The 22,100-nt window shown below is 37.2% G+C and overlaps 1 protein-coding gene across 8 annotated transcripts in view; it reads right to left on the reverse strand.

The window, feature by feature from the left end:
• Nucleotides 1-22,100, reverse strand: part of PEAK1 (pseudopodium enriched atypical kinase 1) — a 328,704-nt gene that overhangs the window by 300,869 nt on the left and 5,735 nt on the right. The gene's annotated exons all lie outside the window — the stretch shown is intronic.

The raw sequence follows: 22,100 nt of genomic DNA on the forward strand, positions 1-22,100 counted from the left end.
AGCACAAAAATGTGACCTAAAATAAAATACCCATATGGTATTAAGAACTTTGGCCAATCTATTAACCTTTTCTATTTCTTAAGCTCTAAAATGTAGTTGTAAAGTTTCTATTTCAAAATGTTTTCTAAGCCACTTGGTACACCTCATGTCAGTTACTCCTGCTCTAAAACAGAAGTACTCACTGAGGGGAAACATACTTAGAATTAAACACTATAAAACACAGATTGCAAATAAAAACATTAGTCAACTCAAATCAGAAGGTTAAATTCTGAGGCGCCTGGGTGGCTCAGTTGGTTAAGCGACTGCCTTTGGCTCAGCTCATGATCTCAGGGTCCTGGGATCGAGCCCCACATCGAGCCCCACATCAGGCCAGGGAGCCTGCTTCTCCCTCTCCCTCTGCCTGCTGCTTTGCCTACTTATGCCCTCTGTGTGTCAAATAAATAAATAAAATCTTTAAAAAAAAAAAAAGGTTAAATTCTAACAAAATGGTTCATAATTGTACCTCAATAATAAAGATATGTTAGTAAACTCATACTAATTAAAATACAAAAAATATTTACCTGGGGGGGTTATGTAATGTAGAAAATAAATGAGGTAATCTAAAGATCAGAGTGAAGGAAAGCACAATCTAACTGGAATTGAAATTCGGTAGAGGAAAAAAAAAATGCAAGCTCAAAAGAGTATTATATTTTTGCCCTTTACCTTCGCTCTTCCCCTGTTGCCTGCTGCCTATTTTAGATGTTATCACGCAGAGGAAATAGCAACAATGCCATTTTCCTTCCAAATGCAATCCGGTTTTGGCAAACTTAAGGCAGTGTATCAGTTAAAAATAGAAACTCAACCCAAAATGTGATCTGGTAAATAACTGCTTAAGTATTAAGTAGTAGTTCCTCTCTTGAATGGTACTGAATTTTCCATTTGTCATTTTTAAATGTCAAAGAAAACTAAAATACGCACATGTAGCTGAACAAATAATAGCTTCTAAATTAATAATACATTATGCAAGACTCTTGTTAGCATTCACTGAGAGCAAAATCATGCCATTTTGGAAAGAGAACTCCTTGTGAGAGTGGTTCTTAGTAGTCTGTGATATTTCAGACCACCGCTTTTATTTTTATATAAACACTATTGTGACTCCTCTAAGTTAGCAGCCAATTTTGCCAGAAGCTTAAACAGCTGTTTTCATCACATGAGTGCCTTCTTCACTGGACCCTCCACCACTGGTCACTTCTTCACTGGACCCTCAGCATCAAGAGTCTCAAACTAGGTCTACATAAATAAAGTTTTACTGAAACACAGTCATGCCCACAGAGTTACATTTCTATGGCTTTGTAGTCTACACTGGCAGAGTTGAATAACTGACAGAGAGCATATGGCCCACAAAACCTAAAATATTTACTATTTGGCCCTTTACAGACAAAAATTACCAACACCAAGACTTTTTCAAAATAAAACAGATAAAATTACTTCATTATCTCCACTGTTCAGCTAACTACAAAATGAAGGTGATGGCTGCTTACAGAACTTCTTAGAACTTCTTAAATGCAATTAACTTTTTAGAATTATACTACTTGGAACCCATGAATAAGATACTTTTCTGAAATACTGAACAAAGCAGAGTTGACTCAGCTACTCAAATGAAGCTAAAACCTTCTCAAACTCAAAATGCAAAATGTCTACACCCAGCACCACCCTTATTCGTATTACTCAGCATTAAGTATGGTAATGTCATAAGAAGGTTGAGTAATGACAGAGACCTATTTGTGTACCATTATTTACACGAAAGAATTTTCAAGAGAAAAAAACAAAGTGGCTATGGGTAGTTGAAATGAATTGGGTTAGCCTGGTGATGGGTATTAAAGAGGGCCTGTTCTGCATGGAGCACTGGGTGTTATACGCAAACAATGAATCATGGAACACTACATCAAAAACTAATGATGTAATGTATGGTGATTAACATAACATAATAAAAAAAAGAAATGAATGTACTCTAAAGTTTTGTAAATAAGTAACAATTGATGTTACATTTTCAATGATGTTGCTTCACTGTAAAGCCATTTTTAAATTTTCAAGTGAAAAATACAAGAGCTAAACCCCAGATTAAAATGTCATATTCCTATTCAGTTAAATATTTGGTGAATAAAGGGAGAGTTTTGTGGATGCTCAGGTTATTACCTACATTATAATTGTGTGTTACAATTTTCACTCTCCTCCATTAAGGAGGTAGACCTAGCAAAAAAGGAGTCTTTTATAACCCAAGGCTGATGTCATAGAAACTGGGAACTGGGTACCAATGCTGGGTCAGTCTATAGAGGAGATGGACACACACACACACACAAAAAAAAGGAAGAATGAAAGAAAGAAAAAATCACATTGTATGAAAACAGTTCATGGAGAGCCCTGAGGCCTGAAGGCCCAGATATAAAACAGGCCTCACATATAAAAAAGAGGGAAAGGCAGTCAAATCATTTTATCCTGGTGATAGGAGGCATTCAAATGCTAGATGAGCCTTTGGTCTTCCAACACCAAGGGCCTCCTGAAGTCAATGCCCAGGGAATAATTAGCAGCATTCAGAAGTTCCAAAGAACTGGACTTAGAGCAGTATACAAGTGACCTTAGAACAATGAAAGAGTTAGGGGTGCCCACCCCCACCCCCATGCAGTCAAAAATCCAGGTATAACTTAACTCCCCAAAAACTTTACTAATAACCTACTGTTGACCATAATACTTACCAATAACAAAGTCAATTAACACATTTTGTATGTTATATGTGTTATATACTGTATTCTTACAATAAGGTAAGCTAGAGAAAAAAATGTTAAGAAAATCGTAAGAGAAAATACATTTACAGTGCTATACTGTATCGAGAAAAAAGCCCTGTATAAGTGGAGTTCAAATCCGTATTGTTCAAGAGTCAACTGTGTATGAATGAGGAAGGAACCTGGGTTTCAGAATGAGTCAGAAAGACCTAGTTTGAATCATGACTCTAGCACCTACTTCGTATGTGATGCAAGTTATTTAACCTCTCTTAGTCAACAGTCTCTTCATGAGGATAATGATGGTATTACTTTCACAGGATTATTATGATTAAAGGAGGTATCAGAGGAAGACCTGATCCCTAGAATGTAAAAAATAATAAATTCATAGCAGCAGCTACACATGTAAGGCGTATATTCCTCAGCAAACCTATTAGATAGGTGCTATTATTATAACTTGCCCAAGGTCACAAAAGGAGCAAAGCAAGTGGCAAAGCCAGACGTGTGTGGATCCAGGTGGTACAGGCTCCAGTGTCCAGGCTCTTAACTACCTCATTATTTATTGCTGTTGTTATTAAATGAGCATCCCAGGTAACCTAAGAATGGCTCTGTGTAAACAAAGTGTTTAAAGCCTTTCTTCATCAACATTTGAATTTTAATAGATTTCTAACTTAGAAACAATACTGCTCCGTTGCTAAAATGCTGTTGGTATCACAAAACTAGTAACACTACTGTCAAAATTCATTATCTGTTTAGGTCACTTATCTTGAGTCAGAGAAAAAAAATTTCCAAGACTCCAGAACATGTAGGCTGGCTTTGAGAGAACAGAAAAGGCTATGGGACAAACACCCCTTCTCTAAGAAAACAGCTCAGATGTGATTTGGGGGGCACCACAAAATCAGAAATTCAGAGCTGGGAGGGTCCTCAGTCTAACTCTCTTAATCTACAGAGTGGAAACCAAAACCAAGAGAGAAGTGTGGCTTTCCCCATGTCCCACAGCTAATCGTCCACCGTGGTAGACCATTTGCAGGAAGAGCTTTCCACTACACCACTCTGTTTGATTCCTACTGAACTGCAAACTCAACCCCTCATTAATGTAATACTTCAACTGCAAAGACATGTATAGGTTGTTGCACAATAGAAATATGTCAGGGAGGGAATCTTTTACCAAAGATCTTTAAATATCTTTAAACAACTATCTGAACAAAACATAGTCAACTTGCTGACTAATCAAATGCAGACATACACATTTACTAATACTCCTCCTAACGCACTTCTGAACTGTTTCAGTGTTCTCAAATAGAGTAAGTCTCAAACAGAAATTATCTCCTCCCTTTTAATATTCCCCGCAAGAAAATTGCCATTAAGGCCTGACTACATTCCTGATAATCTTTTCTACAAAACATTTGCTCCCTTGAATTAATGTTATAAAATTCATTCTTCCTAAAAAAAAAAAAAAAAAAAATACATCAACACACTTTTAAAATAGTGAAAGATCATACACTTTGTCATCCCCTCAGATGACTGGAAGTTCACCGCCGAGGGATAAATATAATTAGCTTGTTCCTGAAATAATTTTGTAGGGTAGGAATTCCCTCATCGTGGGTTGCAAATATTTGTCTTCAAACACATCTTACCTTTTGTTTAAGGCAAAACAGATGAATTTGTTGTTCAAATTCAAAACAATCATACAAGGAAAGTGATTTTATTACTGTTAATAGCTGATGCTTCAACTCCTCTTCTACAACCCTGGCTAATGCAAATGATCTCTTTTAGCAGAACTGAAACTTACTGTTCCAACAGAAGCTACCTCTCCAGTGACATACGCTAGCAGCAAAACTAAATTGGTTAAATAACTAAAATAAGCGAAGCAGAAAAGGCACTATCCAGGAAAATGTCTTTCAAATTTACTTGGAGCACCTTATGGGAATTCTAAAAAAAAAAAAAAAAAAAATCCAAGAAACAATGATCTTTTCCTTTCTAGTGAAAAAGGAAAAACATTCAAGTAGTAACGATGAAGAGAAACAAACCATACATTCCAAATGAAGAACTACCAGATTTGGCAAGACTGGAGCCGATGAATCGAAAGTGACCTCAGCATTTTGGTGCCTGGGCAACTGTGCTCAGATGAGGACCTCCCTGACCAACTCGGAAGTCTGAGAAGAGTGGGTTGATAGGGAAGGGAGGCAAGACAAGTTTATCCTGTGGAAGCAAATGCTAGCGAGTAGGTATATTTAGTATGTCTTAAGTATATGCAGCCAGTTTATAGGTAAACTGAAGATACAAAATTCGAGCCTCTTGTACAGGTTTAAACAAGTGAAAATGTTAAATAAGGCAAGCTTCTTAGGTAAAAGCTAAAGCCTCAGTGACAGATATGACAGGCTTTTTACACAGCTAATGAAATTCACATCAGACCCAGAAGTGTATTCCAGATACCTCCTCAGATAGTTGCAGTAAGTATTCAGTGTTTACCTCCATGCACCCTGCTTAAACAAATTCCAAATAAATAAAAGTTTTACATTGGGATCTCATTTCTAGAAAGACATAATCTGGGGCGCCTGGGTGGCTCAGTTGGTTGAGCGACTGCCTTCAGCTCAGGTCATGATTCTGGAGCCCCGGGATCTAGTCCCGCATCAGGCTCCCTGCTCAGCGGGAAGTTTGCTTCTCCCTCTAACCCTCCCCCCTCTCATGCTCTCTCATTCTCTCTCTCTCTCAAATAAATAAAATCTTTTTAAAAAAAGATATAATTTAATACTATGGCAACAAGTCCAGAAAGCTTATCTGAATCTTCTCTACCTGAATCAAAGAATATCTGCAATTAGCCTTCTCTGAACCATATCTACATTGAACCCCCACTTAGCTCATAGGTCTTTAATACTTCGTCTGGATCATTTTTTCTGTTAAATAAACATAACATTTCTATGTCTACATTTTCCTTTCCACTAATACTATCTTCACCCTCTCTTCTAGATATATTTTTAGGTTTAATTTTGAATCTCCGAGTTAAAATGTTACACTACCAACAACAACAAAAAATCCTCCATCAGGGCAACTGCCTTCTATGAATTGGTTCAATACCAAAAGTGCTTGATATTCTCTGCTTCTTCTGTAGTTGGTCCACATTTATCAACTTAAACTCTCCATACCTTCTTTCCACCTATTTCCTTTCTTTTACCTAAGCTCTGTATGTAGCCAAATCATTTCTAAATTTCTCCAGGAAAAATTTAGACCCTAATTTGGGGATTCATTTTTCTAATTTTGAGAAGAAAAAGTTGTGGAGTGAATTAACTCTCTCACTGTGTTCAGTGCCTAAGTTGCACAGCAAATTATTTAAACTTTCTGAGCCTCGGTTTTCTCAATTATGAAAGGGAGAGATGATACTACCTATCATGCAGGGATGTTTTTCAAATTAAAGGAAAAGAAATGCAACAAATCTAGGGTAAGTGGTAAACTGGAGCTTATATATAAAAATTTGTATGTTATTATCAACATAATTATCTCATAGGCCATTACAGAATTTTGCTACCAAAAGCACTGAATGTACTTCCTAATTCTGGCTTCAATTCAAGGACAGAATGCAAATCAAATTACTGCAATTTTACTGGAGAAGCCACCAACAGGAGCGTGTAATGAAAATCTGGACTACAACATTTCGGCAGAAAGGAACTAGAATACAGGACCAGAAAAGCCAACTCTCAAGACTTCCTGTGGTCCAGCACTCCTGTATGCCCTTGAAGGTAGTAAAACCTTGACTGCAAAAGGAAGGTTACAGCAGAAGCAGAGAGCTGCTACATTTCATGTAGTCTTCCAGTTCCAAGCAGAAATGAGGATTAGTGCAAATTTGTATTTCATTGCCAATTTGAAATATGGAACAATAATAACCACCATGCTGATCAGGACAAATATATTAACTTTACAACCAATATTTGAGACTTACTGCATGCCTGGTACTACACTGTTTTGTTTTTATTAATCCTTACAACAATTCTATGGGGTGGACACTTTTATCCCATTTAACAAAAAAACCTGAAGCTTGGCAAAACTGGGATTCAAACCCAGGTAACAGTGAAAATTTCAAGTACCCAATAACATGTCAACAAGTTATGTGCTGAAAGTAAGATAACAAATATTTTGGCAGTCAGAGCTATTTGGGTATCTGTGTGGGAAGTGGAGTATCATATTCACTCAACAGTATAAGCAAAAGCAGGAAAGAGGTTGAAGAAGAAAGGGTTATATACCAAAGCAGCAATTCCGAAACTTTCAAATATTAAAAATCATGACACTGTCAAATTGAGCATGGCCTTTCTGGAGATAATCAGAGCTCTGCAGCTCAAAGGTTCTCCACCTGTTTTCCACATGGTGATGGATGAGGGCCTTAGAAGCTGATGCTATGTGCCATCTAATGCTCAACACACACCTCTACCAGCCTCCATACACCTCCACACCCCGCCTACGTGAAATTCCCAGAACATCAGCTGTACCTCTGTGCCTTCTCACACTTCTCAGGAAAGCACATTAGAATTAAAATGAGTAAAAAGGCATGAATTGTTTTTCAGTATCAAATAAGTAAACATGAATATTTACTGAGCACTGGAATTATGTACCAGGCATGTTATAAGTTCTTTGCCTATATTGATCCTCAAACCAAGTTATGAATTAGATAGTATTTTATTGCCGTTTTTACAGAGGAGGTATCTGAAACACAAAATAAGTAATTTGCAGCAGATCACACATAAGGGAAATGGCAATATCAAGATTCCAAAAAGGAGGTTTGGCTGTAGATCCTCAGCTCTTAAACACAACAATAAACTGCCTCTCAGCTTTCCTGGGGCATGGCCTAGTGGATAGGTGCCCCAGGGAATTTCAAGAACTCTTCCCATGACATCATAACCAAAAAGATAAGAACTTTTGCCTCCGCAGGATACACCCAAAAGGCTCCCTAGGACTGTGAGGGTTCACTCTTCCACCAAGATTTTAGTTTAATGTCACAGGGACCTTTGATCCCAGCCTCACAGGCCCAGAAGATGACTTCATTTAAGGCCTCTCTCCTTATCCCTGGGTAAGCACTGCAGTAGGAATCTTCTTAGTAACCCTAACAAATGATACTGGTTACGAGGTTATGAGGCGCTACTTCCTAGCTACTTGGAATCACATAAAGAATTCACATAAAGAATAGGAACACAACCCCTTGCTCTGAAACAAGATCTTTGCATTAAAGATTCACTCAGTCTTCTAGGTAGGGTTGTCACATATCATTCATTAAACAGTATTTACTGCAATAATGCCAGGCACTATTATTCTAAGTGCTGGAATACATCAGTGAATAAGAAGTCCTACAACCATAGATACATTCTAGTGGGATGGAAATATGGGTCTACATAGACTTATAAAGGTACAACCACAAATAAAAAAAGAAACAACTATGGGAGAAGAGATTTTTTCCAACAGCAAGTAGAAGCTGAGGCCAGAGATGGTTCACAGTCCTTCGCTCTAACAGAGCAGCTCACATCCAAGAAATTGAAAGAGAGAGGGAAGAACACTACATACATATTAAAAACTAGTTGTTCAGCTGTAGGTTCTCCAAAAAGTAATAATGCCAGAATATGAAGCATGATGAAGCATTAGAGATACTTTAAACTCCTAGCTAACAGACGGTCTCAATCTCAGAATGGCCAAATTAATGCCAAAGCACAAAATTATGGTCCAGCATATACTCCTATAATTGCACTTGCCATGTAGCACTGACACTCTCTTATTCTTTCTGGGCACTGAGATGCAGGAGGGTCAGGACTGCAGTTCATTCATTTCCACCATCTAGCATCAGGTCCATTACAAAGTAGGCACTCAGAAAATGCTTCCTAACTGAAGTGAAAACAGTAAGCATCCTCAATATGGAAACAATAAAGATAAGAACCACTGGTGAGAGACGCACCAAAAACTACTCAACACAGTTGTTCATTTTGAATGGTTTGGCCAAAGTTTCCTAAGAAACACAGATAATAACTTAGATAATGTTAATCCACCTGAAAAAAAAAGAAAAAAGAAACACTACTTATACAAGAAAGTAAAGATAACAAGACAGCAAAACAACTCAAGTTTTTGGATAAATTATCAGAAATTTAAGTACTGTTATAGATGTGGTAATACCAATGCAATTCAAAGCCAATCTCTGCAGCCTTAACTGCAAGGTTATTTTCAACTCATGGCCCAAAGACGGACATGCTTCACATAAAGGACCTTTATGTACCATTCTTTCAGTCCTACATCTTCATTTCTTTGTCACACTAGGCACAATGGGAGGTGCCTGGGAGCTAACAATGAACAGGAAAACACAGGGTATCTACCCTCAGGGATCGTCTTTCTTTCTGGGTACAGTCATCAAAGACCTGTGTAGCCTAAATATAAGCTGCTTTTATCCATCCTATCTCACTGCAGAAAAACTATAATCATTTTTGTTCTTCCCAACTGCAAGTAGTTCAGTGATGCAACCACAACACAGTTTCAACTACATTAAATCATATACCTAGAAGAGTACAACACAATCCAGACATTTTTAAAAATTGAAATAATCCTAATTAACTAATTTTTGCTTCCCTGCACAGTTTTGACAAAAAATTTAATGTGTTCTGCCTACTCAGAAAACTTGAAGAAACCAAATGATCTTTACCATTTCCAGATTTAAAATGGTAAGCTCGTGCAATACAAGTGCAAGAGCACTGCTTTTAATTTTTTTTAATGGAATAAACTAAAACTGTGAAAACTCTACACAAGGGAATACTATGTAGCAGTTAAAGAATGAGACACAACTATATGTACTGACATGAAAAGATATATTCCATATTGGGTAGAGGACAGAATGCAGATCAACATATGGAATATGTTAAAAAAAAAAAATACAGACATGAAATAAAACTACACACACACACACACACACACACACACACACACACACACACACAGAATAAAAGATCTGGAAAGATATCAAGCTGACTGCAGTGATTTACTATTTATTTACCCCTGGGAGGTAAACGGAGGGATATGCAGAAGGAATTTGGTTTCTCTTTCTTATTTATTGCTATATTGTTTGATTTCTCTTGAGATATTATTCACCTGTAACTTGTTTAATTAGGAACATTTTTAAAGAAACCATCTCTAAAACCAGATAAATATCCAATATTTAGCATATGGTCCTTAATTCTAAACACTACAAAAAACAAACAAAAATCTTGTTTGAACAGTCAGAATAACTGACATGGCACTTAGACCCAAAAAACACTTACACAATAAATGACATGAACTCAGAAAATTTAAATTCTAAAAGGAGTAGGTCAGAACAAAGAGATCTTACACTTTCAAAATGTATATTCTAAGCCACTGGAACTAGGCTAGATATTATAAACCCTGCTTTCATACATACCCTGTAATTCATTTATTAAAACTGTGTTTTACATATTAACAGCTCACAATATCCTCAAATTACAAACTACTATCTCCAAAATAATTATCTTACAAACATGAGCAACTTTTTTTTCTTCCCTAAAGAAAAGTTTTGCTATACACACCATTTCCTTTCCTCCAGAAGTTCAATTTGCTGGCAATTCAAGCCGTGAGTGCTCAATTGTAGCACTAAACCTTAAAAATACCCAGCCTTCTTGCTCTCTTAATATTTCCCTGAAATGATACCCAAGGACCAGAAACTGAAATATCACGAGAGAAGCAATCTGCACTAGTCACAATATAATTGTTAAGGGTATGAAAAGTACTTATGCAAGTAAAATCATGTCCCTTTTCTTGTGCTTCTTAAAAAAAAACTCAACACAAAAATTGTAGCTCATGGCTCAACTAAATTCCCAAATCAGCTATGAACATACCTTTTTATTTTCCACAGATTATTAGTCATTTGAACTTCATCAATCAGATACTGACATGCAAGAACCAAAAGTTGGGGCGCCTGGGTGGCTCAGTCGTTAAGCGTCTGCCTTCAGCTCAGGTCATGATCACAGGGTCCTGGGATCAAGCCCTGCATCAGGCTCCCTGCTCAGCGGGAAGCCTGCTTCTCCCTCTCCCACTCCCCCTGCTTGTGTTCCCTCTCTGGCTGTGTCTCTCTGTCAAATAAATAAAATCTTTAAAAAAAAAAAAAAAAGAAAGAACCAAAAGTTAATGCAGAGCACATTGTCAAATGCATGAGCAACAATTTGGTCTATATTAAAGGTGCCAGTTTTACTTTCTTAGGGAGCTTTTGCTGATATGGATTGGACTATTTAAGGGCCTAATAATAAAAATTATTCAGAATTAGATTACTATAAGTAGTCATGAGATGAACATCTTCTTTAACCAATTATCATTAGTATTTTCTAAGCTAAGAATGAGCAAATGCAAGATACATAAACAGCAGAATTTAAAAAAAAGGACAAGATTTCAATCCTTTTTCCCTTGTGTCTGAGCACAACAGCAAACAGTAAAATTCAGAATGGAGCAGAAATAAGCAGAGGATTTTTTTGTAATAGAATCACTTTTTAAAAATGCACATCTAGCCTAGACATTAGGGAGAAAGATCAAACAAGGGAAGAAATCAAGTTAACCTCTTCTCTGTTTAATTGAGGCCCATCATTTCATTCAATCAATAGATCACTCAGTTCTCATTTGGCCAAATGGTCTGCACTGTCACTGCATAGATCTCTTTCATTAATATGTACTGTTTCTTTTTTATAAGTTTATTTAAGTAATCTCTACATCCAACGTAGGGCTCAAACTCACAATCCTGAAATCAAGAGCCACACGTTCTTCCAACTGAACCAGCCAGGCACGCTTGTACTATATATTTCTTGATTTCAACAATTTTAACATTTACTGTCATGGTAAAAAAAGGGAAAGAAAATCGAGTTTGATTTGATTATCCTTCTGTCACTAAATATCCAAAGATACCCAAAAGTGTTGGGGGAAGGTAGAGGTGGGGGAATATAATATAACCACTCCTGGAGAGTATAATTTAGTTAATGGTGTCCTAGCACACAGACAATACTCAACTGCTTCCTAAAGTTCCTCATTCCCAGGAAACAAGGAGGCATACTGTCACACTGCACAGGCTATTTTACATGAGGCTGCTTACTTCATTCATAAGAGATAAAAGGAAGCCACTTTATCAAAAAATATACCCTAAAAAATGGGAAATATCCAGATTTTCAATTGCTACAGATGACTCAGTGAGTGGGCAGTTAGAGAAACTCATAGCTGGTGCTAGAAAAAGCTAATGTTTTCATGGGGATCACTTTGAAATGCTGTTCTGGGTGCACATTATTGGCTCTTGCATTATAATTTTGTTTTACTTCCACATTAAACATTTATGAAGTGCTGGATCCCTTCTGGAGGAAAAAGATGGAGTTTCTCCCATCATTATATAAATAAGAAAGCCATTCTTACTGGGGACATTTTCTGATTACCAGACCACAGTGTGGTAATTAAAATATTGCTACTTTGCCTCAACAATTTTGGCATCCAATAAGCATGCTTTAGTGTCTCAGCCTGATTTTTAAGCTGATAAAGATGGACTACAGAGAAAACAGTCCTATCTCATAGTAACAACAAAAAAATTAACTGTTTATGCTAAACAGGTCAAGATATTTAAGTGCTAGACATCTTTTAAAACAAGATAATTATAATGTATTTTAGAGATATACTTATTTACAGACAAAATCTGGCGAATAAAATAATAATGGTTAGTAAAAATACAACCACAACACGCAATCCTATTTATTGAGTATACGGGGAAATATTATTACACTTTTCATATTCCAGTCAAGAAATTAAAAAAGAAGAAATAGTACAAACCAAGTAAACATAATGGCTTCCATTTGCAGCACCCTCAGGTTAGAAAGTTCTTTTACATATATTCAGACTTTGAATACAGTATTTATTGGGTGCCAGTGTGTCAAACCCTATACTAAGTCCTGGGGACATAAAGATGAATAAGGCATGTTCCTTTAGTCTCCATTCATTTGATAATCAAAATCATATTAAGAAAAAGGCAGGATTATCTCCATCCTATAGAACAAAATAAAGCTTAGAGATATTAAGGAATTTTTCACATGATCACAAGCTAAATTAAAAGCAAAACTTGTTCTTTACTCTTCTGTTATATATTATATATTCACTAATCTTAGGGATCTTCCTGATCATGCCACGTCTTTCTAATCATGCCACAAATTCATTTTAAAAAGAAAAGACTGATTTTAATTGCTACTGTTTCTTCAGAGTAATGATGAGGATTATGACAAATGTGTGTGCATGTGTGTATGTAATATACATACTTTGTATATGCATATGTATATGTATGTACATGTGCATACGTGTTTGTTACTCACTTCATAAAAGCACTCTCTACAAGGAAGGATACATTTGTCCTCAGGTCTTAAACCATGAAGTGTACTTGTAAACTCTTAAGTTATCCAAAATCCTTGGAATATGGAATTGATCTTATTGACTATTTGAGAATGGCTACAGGTAAGTATGCACAGTAAACCTTTATGTGACTACAAATTTAACATTCTTCTGTGACATGAAGGTCCATAAATACAGGAATAAGTCGTATTGAGGCAAAGTTTTAAAATTCCATAAGACACCAAAATGAGTGCTCAGCATCCCCAGTGCAACTTGGCTTTGTAGTTTTCTTCTCATACTAACCCGCTCCAAAGTACCTGAAAAGTGCTATTTTGTTGTATTTTATGGGAGAAATTATATGCTCCAGGACTGTGCTAATATTAGTCACCTGTGACTCTTGAGCACTCGAAATGTGATTAGTCTGAATTGAGATGTGCTGTAAGTAGAAAACATACATCAGATTTTGAAGACTTGGCAAGAAAAAAAAATTGCGAAACATCTCAATGGGGCGCCTGGGTGGCTCAGTCGTTGGGCGTCTGCCTTCGGCTCAGGTCATGATCCCGGGTCCTGTGATCGAGTCCCGCATCGGGCTCCCTGCTCTGCGGGAGGCCTGCTTCTCCCTCTCCCACTCCCCCTGCTTGTGCTCCCTCTCTCGCTGTGTCTCACTCTGTCAAATAAATAAATTAAAAAATCTTAAAAAAAAAATCTCAATAATTTATTATATTGAGTATATGTTACGATGGTATTTTAGTTATACTAAATAAAATGTATCATTAAATTTAATTTTACCTGTTTCTTTGTACTCTTAAAAACGTGGCTACTAGAAAATCTGAAATTACATTTGTGGCATGCATTATTTCTATCAAACAGCACCAGTCCTTAATAGATATGCCCAAGAGATTTGAGATATATTCTTTGAGACTATCAAGGGCCTATTCAACTATCGTACCCTATATTGTTGTCAGTCCTTTATCAGAAAGTGAGCATGGGGTGTGAAGAGGTAAGATTTTTTAATAGGAAAATGTCCATAATCCATTATCAGAAAAAAATCAGGATAGGAGATTATTAAAAAGTGGAGCTGCTTCAAACATGCATTAAGTTATTCAAATTTAGTTTAACAATATGAAAAAGAAAAAAATATCAATTCCTCTAAAAGCAAAGTATCTCCTATAAGTGAGCATGAGTCTGTCTCCTCGGCCAGTCTCAGCTCCTACGTGTCTCTCACCAGCTTACTATACTGACTGTAACACAGTATGATGTCAATTAGGCATTCTGGAACGAACATATATATATATATATATATGCACAAAAATGGGGCGAAAGGCACATATATATACACGCAGAAAAATGGAGGGAAAGGCACCAAACTATCGGTACTGGTTACCTCTGGATGGTAGGATAGCAGATTTTCTGATAAGACAGTTTTCATGCAGCTACAAAGCCCTATATTTGCCTTTTATGGGGATGCGGAGAAAGGGGAACCCTCCTACACTGTTGGTGGGAATGCAAGCTGGTGCAGCCACTCTGGAAAACAGTATGGAGGTTCTTCAAAAAGTTGAAAATAGAGCTACCATACGATCCAGCAATTGTACTACTGGGTATTTACCCCAAAGATACAAATGTAGGGATCTGAAGGGGTACGTGCACCCCGATGTTTATAGCAGCAGTGTCCACAAGAGCCAAACCGTGGAAAGAGCCAAGATGTCCATCAACAGATGAATGGATAAAGAAGATGTGGTATATATATATATATATATACAATGGAATATTATGCAGCCATCAAAAGGAATGAAATCTTGCCATTTGCAATGATGTGGATAGAACTGGAGAGTGTTACGCTGAGTGAAATAAGTCAATCAGAGAAAGACATGTATCATATGACCTCACTGATATGAGGAATTCTTAATCTCAGGAAACAAACTGAGGGTTGCTGGAGTGGTGGGGGGTGGGAGGGATGGGGTGGCTGGGTGATAGACATTGGGGAGGGTATGTGCTATGGTGAGCGCTGTGAATTGTGCAATACTGTTGAATCACAGATCTGCACCTCTGAAACAAATAATACATTGTATGTTAAAAAAAAAGAAGAAGAAGATAGCAGGAGGGGAAGAATGAAGGGAAGGAAATCAGGAGGGGGGGATGAACCATGAGAGACGATGGACTCTGAAAAACAAACTGAGGGTTCTAGAGGGGAGGGGAGTGGGAGGATGGGTTAGCCTGGTGACGGGTATTAAAGAGGGCACGTTCTGCATGGAGCACTGGGTGTTATACGCAAATAATAAATCATGGAACACTACATCAAAAACTAATGATGCAATGTATGGTGATTAACATAACATAATAATTAAAAAAAAGGGGGGAACAACACCTGAAGATAATAAAAAAAAAAAACACAATTCTCTCATTGACAAGATTTTTTGTTAGATTTTTGGAATATAAAACTGACAACAGAATTACAAGTTGCATTTATAATAGGATTCAAATTTTATTTGCATATGTCTAATAAAAATATTCATGTGAAGTAAAATCTAAGTTAATAAAAGTTCAGCTCCTGGGCGCCTGGGTGGCTCAGTCAGTTAAGCGTCTGCCTTCGGCTCAGGTCATGATCCCAGGATCCTGGGATCGAGTCCCACATCGGGCTCCCTGCTCCATGGGGAGCCTGCCTCTCTCTCTCTCTCTCTTTCTGTCTCTCTCTCTCTCTGTGTCTCATGAATAAATTTTTTTTAAAAATCTAAAAAAAATAAAAGTTCAGCTTCCTAAATTAGGAACTATTGTATTTATAAATTATTTCTATGCTACTGATAGTGCCATTTGTATTTTACTGATGCTATCATTCCACAAGTTACATTTGTATAGAAAGGAGTATATTAAGAAACAAAGCAGAGGTGCCTGGGTGACTCAGTGAGTTAAGCGTCTGCCTTTGGCTCAGGTCATGGTCCCAGGGTCCTCTCAGTGAGACGCCTGCTTCTCCCTCTGCCTGCCGCTCCCCCTGCTTGTGCACACGCACACTCGCTCTCTCTTTCTCTCTCTCTCTCTCTGACAAATAAATAAATTCTTAAAAAAGAAACAAAGTAAACTTGCTCTTACACTGTATAGAAGAAAAAAGGTTATAAACCACAGGATTCTCTTCTGGACCTCTCATCACTTTTGTATTATACTAACTTCCTCACTGAATTTGGAAACCAACAACCTCTTTTAACTTCAGGAAAAGCAGCTGAATTAAGATCTGTCAGTCTACCTGAAATATTCAGTTGTAAGGTTTAACATTGTGAATACAGCCAGTCCTTAATAGGCAAATGCTGAAAAACAGTCTGGGGATATTGCTGCTAAAAGAATTTTCAAGTCAAGGAGAGAACTGGCATTGGGAAAATACTTTTTTTCTTGCTTCTCCAATGCCTTAAGTCTTCTTTCACACTAACTCCCACAATTACTCCTACTTCATACCCAAATAAAATCTATAAAAACTGTTGCACACCTGGGAAGAAGAAAACAGTTTCTCAGCCTTTGAAATATTCAACTCACTATTCCAAAATATTTAAGAGGTGTACCATGGCATCTTCCCTTGTAGTAACAAAAGTAACTGAACCTACTTTGAAAATTATGGGAGGGTGACGGGTTAGATCCTAACTTTAAACAATGAAAAATGCTCCTGTGATACAAAGAATTTATGAGAAAAATAGTTTTCCTGCTTCTCCACCATCAAGGGAACCAAAGAAGCTCAGGAAGGTGAGATAGGAGAGTTAGAGGAAAACCTGTGGATTAGCCTATAAATACACTGGAAAGTTAAAATCTTTCATTAATTTTTAAATGTAATATTTCTACCATCCTTTATTTTACCAGCAAATACATGATACTTCCTATGCCCCAAGCATTATTTTAAGCACTTTGTAAATATTAGCTCATTAAAAACCCTCTGACTTAGGTACTATCATTATCCCCATTTTACAGATGAGAACACTAAGGCATAGAGAAATAAAGTAATTTTCCCAAGATCGCACAGCTAATAAGTGGCAGAGATGACATTCAATCCCAGGCAGTCTAGGTCTAGAATCCATGCTCTTAACCATAATGCAATGCTGACTCTCAAAAAGTAAAATGCTCTTGAAAGCCCATTTCTGGCTTATAGTTAAATACTTAACAAAAATCTGGGAAACAAATTAAGAGGAAAAATACAGAGATAGCAAAAAGTAGAAAACTTATTATTCAGAGTTCTGACACATCACTATGAATACATTAGTATACTTCCCATCAGCCTTTTTCCCTTTTTCAAATAGGGTTTTTTCCCCTTTAATTATTACTCAGCATACATGATTTTCTAGAAAATGAAAAACTTTAAGATACTAGCCTCTCAGCAATTTTAGAGTAACAGTTAAAATTAACCGAATACTTATTGCATATCAAAACATCTATGTGCTTGCTATCTATTACTTCACCTGACAACCTCACAAAGTAGGTAGAAATATTCATTTTATAAATGAGGAAACTAAAGAATAGTCAAGAAACAAACTTAATGTCAAACATCTAGAACGTAGTTGAGCAGGATTCAAATTCAAGCAATTTGACTCCTGAACTAGAAGAACTCTACTACCAGAAGGTAGGATTATGGGCTACCTGAAAAACAGTGATCATGTTTTTAGAGGGTAGTATTATTTGTCTGACTTAGTCTAAAATGAGAATGTTACCATACAGACTTATTTTACTTTGCCCTAATTCTGACTTAGACAACTAAAGTTTTTAGTATCCTAACTTTTCTTGAACAAGCTAAGTAACTCTTCATGTCTTACTTTATATCTTCATGTCTTCAAGTATCTTATGTATTTCCTTCACCCAACAATCGTTTGAGTATCCATTATGTGCTAGGGACCATGCTAATAAGACATAGTAACAGAGTCTCTTTCCACTCAGCATATGCTCAAGTTTCTCACAACTAATAAATACAACACACCCATATACATAGTGAATAACAGCTTTGCCAACCAATTTGGTGGAATAACTGAGAATGGACTCCTGCAATTCTCTGCCCCCTATTCTATAAAACAGATAAATCCCTTATTTTTCTTACAATTCCTTAAGAGTGACTGAGAAATAATTACTTGATAGGTACTACTAATCTGTCTCACTCTATATTACCTCTTATCAGCAGGCAACGAAAGCCTATATCCATTTTTAGTACAAAGAAGATGAAATTAAAATATTTTACTAAAACCTCGGTTTACTAGTTTACAAGTTTAAATTACTTTTAAAGTTCTATAAATGTATTTTGGGTACGACCTTAATAACCAAATGATAAATGGGAATGTCGAAGACCATCTAAGAAGCAGTCAAAAAATAAGCATGTTCACAGAAGAAGGTAAGGCCACTGCTGCTTGATTTTACATGGAAACATTTTATCTTAAGCAGTCCTGAGTTGAATCCCACTGATTATGAAAAGGTGGCAAAGGGCAAAAGTTAAAAAGTAAAGTGCAGCAGAAACCCTCCTAACCAGTTCACTGAGTGGCTTAATTGATAGCCAACGACCATAGGTACAATTACCAACCCAAAACCTTATAATGGCAGGTGACCAAGAGCAGAAGCAACCTAAGAAACCAAGGTCAACATACGGAGGAGCTTCTGCTTGTGGATAATTACTAGTTGTGTGCATGAAGCCCTGGCAAGTTTCCTGACTGACACATGCTTGCGTTAATGTTTACCTGTAGCTGGCACACTTTCTGCTCTCTTCTTTTGTCCACGTCCTCTGACAAGCTTCTCTAGGATGTCGTATCTATACTATTATTCGATATTTGCCTTCCACTGCTACTCTTTTTAAGTCTGTAATTTGTCCCATCCTAGATTGTAAATTTATGGAGGAAGGAAGCAAGGTTAACCCCCAAAACAGCTCAGTGCCTTGAAAATAACGTGTTTATTAATGATGGATATGGAATCCACCCTATAACTACACCCCAATCCTTAACATTTTGCAGAACTGCTGCTCTTCATCTCTCTGACTGGTATGCTCCAGGGTTCAGTCCTTGAGCTTCTTCTCTATCACCATTCACTCCATTCACTCTCTATCACCACTCACTCTATCACAAGGCATCAATCTCACCTATATGGACAACTCAAATGTATCCAACCTGGACCATTCTCCTCTGAACTCCAGATTCATCTGTTCAGCTGCTGACTTGATATCCCTGTCAGCATAGCTATTAGACATCTCAAAAACTTAGCCAGTCTGGAAAAGAATTCCTGAACTCTTCCCAGAAACCTGCTCTGCCCACAGTCTTCACATCTCTGTTAATGACATCTCCATCCTTCCGGTTCTCAAGCCAAAAACCTTGGAGTTATCCTTGACCACTCTCTTCACATTCTACATCCAATCCATCAACAAAGATAGTTGGATCAAAACATATCCAACTGGAGTCACATAAGCGTAAATGCAGGCCTACTTTTATATACAGAAATAAATGCAGATATGTGTGGATACATAGATTAGTATACATACATATATTTCCAAGCTCTCTGTCCCTGAGTGTGCCTAGAAGCAATGACACTCCAGTAGCAACAAGCACACTTAACATCCAGATCTTGGCCTCAAAATACCATTCTCTGATAAAAAGAGCCACAGCTTCTTAAAAAAAATGAGCCCAGGGCTATTGCAGGAAAAATACAAGATGAGCCTGAAGGATCTAGTAGTACCAGAGAATAGAGAAGTATACATGTATACACACAAACAAAGGGTAGGAGTATGGCAAAGGACACAGAGTCAACCTAAAAGAGATCCCAATTGGGGCACCTGGGTGGCTCAGTTGTTAAGCGTCTGCCTTCGGCTCAGGTCATGATCCCAAGAGTCCTGGGATCCAGCCCCCCATCGGGCTCCCTGCTCTCGCTCTGTCTCTCTCTGTCAAATAAATAAATAAAATCTTTAAAAAAAAAAGAGAGAGATCCCAATGGCAAAAGCTGGATAATTTGGTCAATAAAATAAATAATGCTAGCACTGAACTATAACCTTAAGAATAAAATAAATATCCGTGAACTGGAATTGATATAAATGACTATGTAGGTAGACAGAAAAACAGAGGAGAAAGGACAAGTCTTCCTTACAAAAGAATTCCAATTAATAAATAAAGAAAAAATTAGGAAAATAAAGAAGTACTTTTAGAACACAACAGCAATAATTACTGCAAGCATGATCTACTGACGAATGCTAAAATTAGTGAGCAGAAACAGGATACTGGCAAAGCCTCAAAGTATTCCCCCCTCAAATATTTGCCAATTACTGTGGTGGTTTTAATATATGTCACAAATTCTTTGATTCTCCTCCTCCAGGAAGTAGGTGTTTAATTCTTCCCCCACTTGAGTGTGGGCTGGACTTAGCAACCTGCTTCTAATGAACAGAGTATGGAAAGGGAAAAATAACTTTCCAGTGGAGAAACTTGCCAGAAAACACCTTAACAAAGTGATCACCTGTGATAAGTCATGTTGGTTTCATGTATCTCCTATATGACATGATAAGAAGGGCACTTCACTGCTATGGTATTCTTCCCCCCAATATCCATAACCACTCTAACAAGAAAACATCAGACAAACCCAAACTGAGGGACATTCTACAAAATACCTAACTAGTACTCTTTAAAAGTATCAAGTCATAAAAGAAAAGACCAAGAAACTGTCACACATTAGAAGAGATAAAGGAGACTCGAAAACTAAAAGCAAATGTAATATCCTTGTTTAAATAATGGAATGGAAAAAGGATATTCGTGGAAAAACTGGTAAAATACAAATAAAATCAGGGGTTTGAAGTATTGTATGAATGTTAATTTCTTAGCTTGATAAATGTACCATGGTTATTTAAGATGTTAACATTAGGGGAACACAGTGAAGGGTATATGGTAGTGGTTCTTAATAGGAGCAATTTTGCCCCATAAGGGCCATTGGGCAATGTCTGGAAACATTTTTGATTGTTAGAACTGGGGAGAGGGTACTGGCATCTAGTGGGTAAAGGACAGGGATGCTGCATAACATCCTACTGTACAGGGCAACCCCCCACGACAAAGGATTACCTAGTACAAATGTCAATAATGGGAAGATTAAGAAACATGATATAAGGAAACTCTATGTACTATCTGTGCAACTCTTCTGTAAATCTAACAGATCCAATCACTTCTCAATTCCCTGGTCCAAGACTATCTCTCAACTGGATTTTTTAGGAGAGCCTCCCAACAGGTCGTCTTGATCTTATTCTGTACCTGCTTAGGCTACTTTCAACACAGTGACCCAGGGTGAAGTTTTTAAAGCATAAATCCGATCATGTCACTCCTTTGCTCAAAACCCTGTAATAGTTTCCATTGCACAAAGTAAACATCCAAGTGCTTACAATGACCTACAGGTTCTATGAGATCTGGACTCAGCTATCTCTCTGACCTTACCACCTTCTCTTCTATTCAGTCCAGTACAGGTACACTGGCCAAGCAGGTCTCTGCTTCAGGGCCAACGCAAAATGTTTCTTCTACCTAGTATGCCCCTTACTTCTTTCAAGTCTTTGCTCACTTCTCACCAAGTACTTCCCAGACATCCTCTTTAAAAGTGCACAGCCTCTGTGACATTCCTGTCCCTCTTGCTTGCTTACTTGCTTGATTTTTCTCTACAGCACTTATCTATTACCTTCTAATATAACAATAACTCTCACTTATTTTGTTTAATGTCTGTCTCATCCTCTCTAGAATGCAAGATTTATAAGGGCAAGGATTTTTGTGTTTGGTTCGCTATTGTAACCTGTGCACCTAGAATAATGCCTGGCACGTGTACTAAATGCTCAGTAAACATTTGTTAAATGAATGACACACCTCTGAAATCCTAAATTAAATATCCCAGTGTCTTTCAACCACTTTTCATCACTACTGCATTTTCTGTCTTATCTCCTTAAGAAGAATATGATTTGGGGGTGCCTGGCTGGCTCAGTTGATGGAGCATGTGACTCTTGATCTCGGGGTT

The sequence above is a fragment of the Halichoerus grypus genome, chromosome 8 (genome assembly GCF_964656455.1).
Source record: "Halichoerus grypus chromosome 8, mHalGry1.hap1.1, whole genome shotgun sequence".
NCBI classification, from domain to species: Eukaryota; Metazoa; Chordata; class Mammalia; order Carnivora; family Phocidae; genus Halichoerus; species Halichoerus grypus.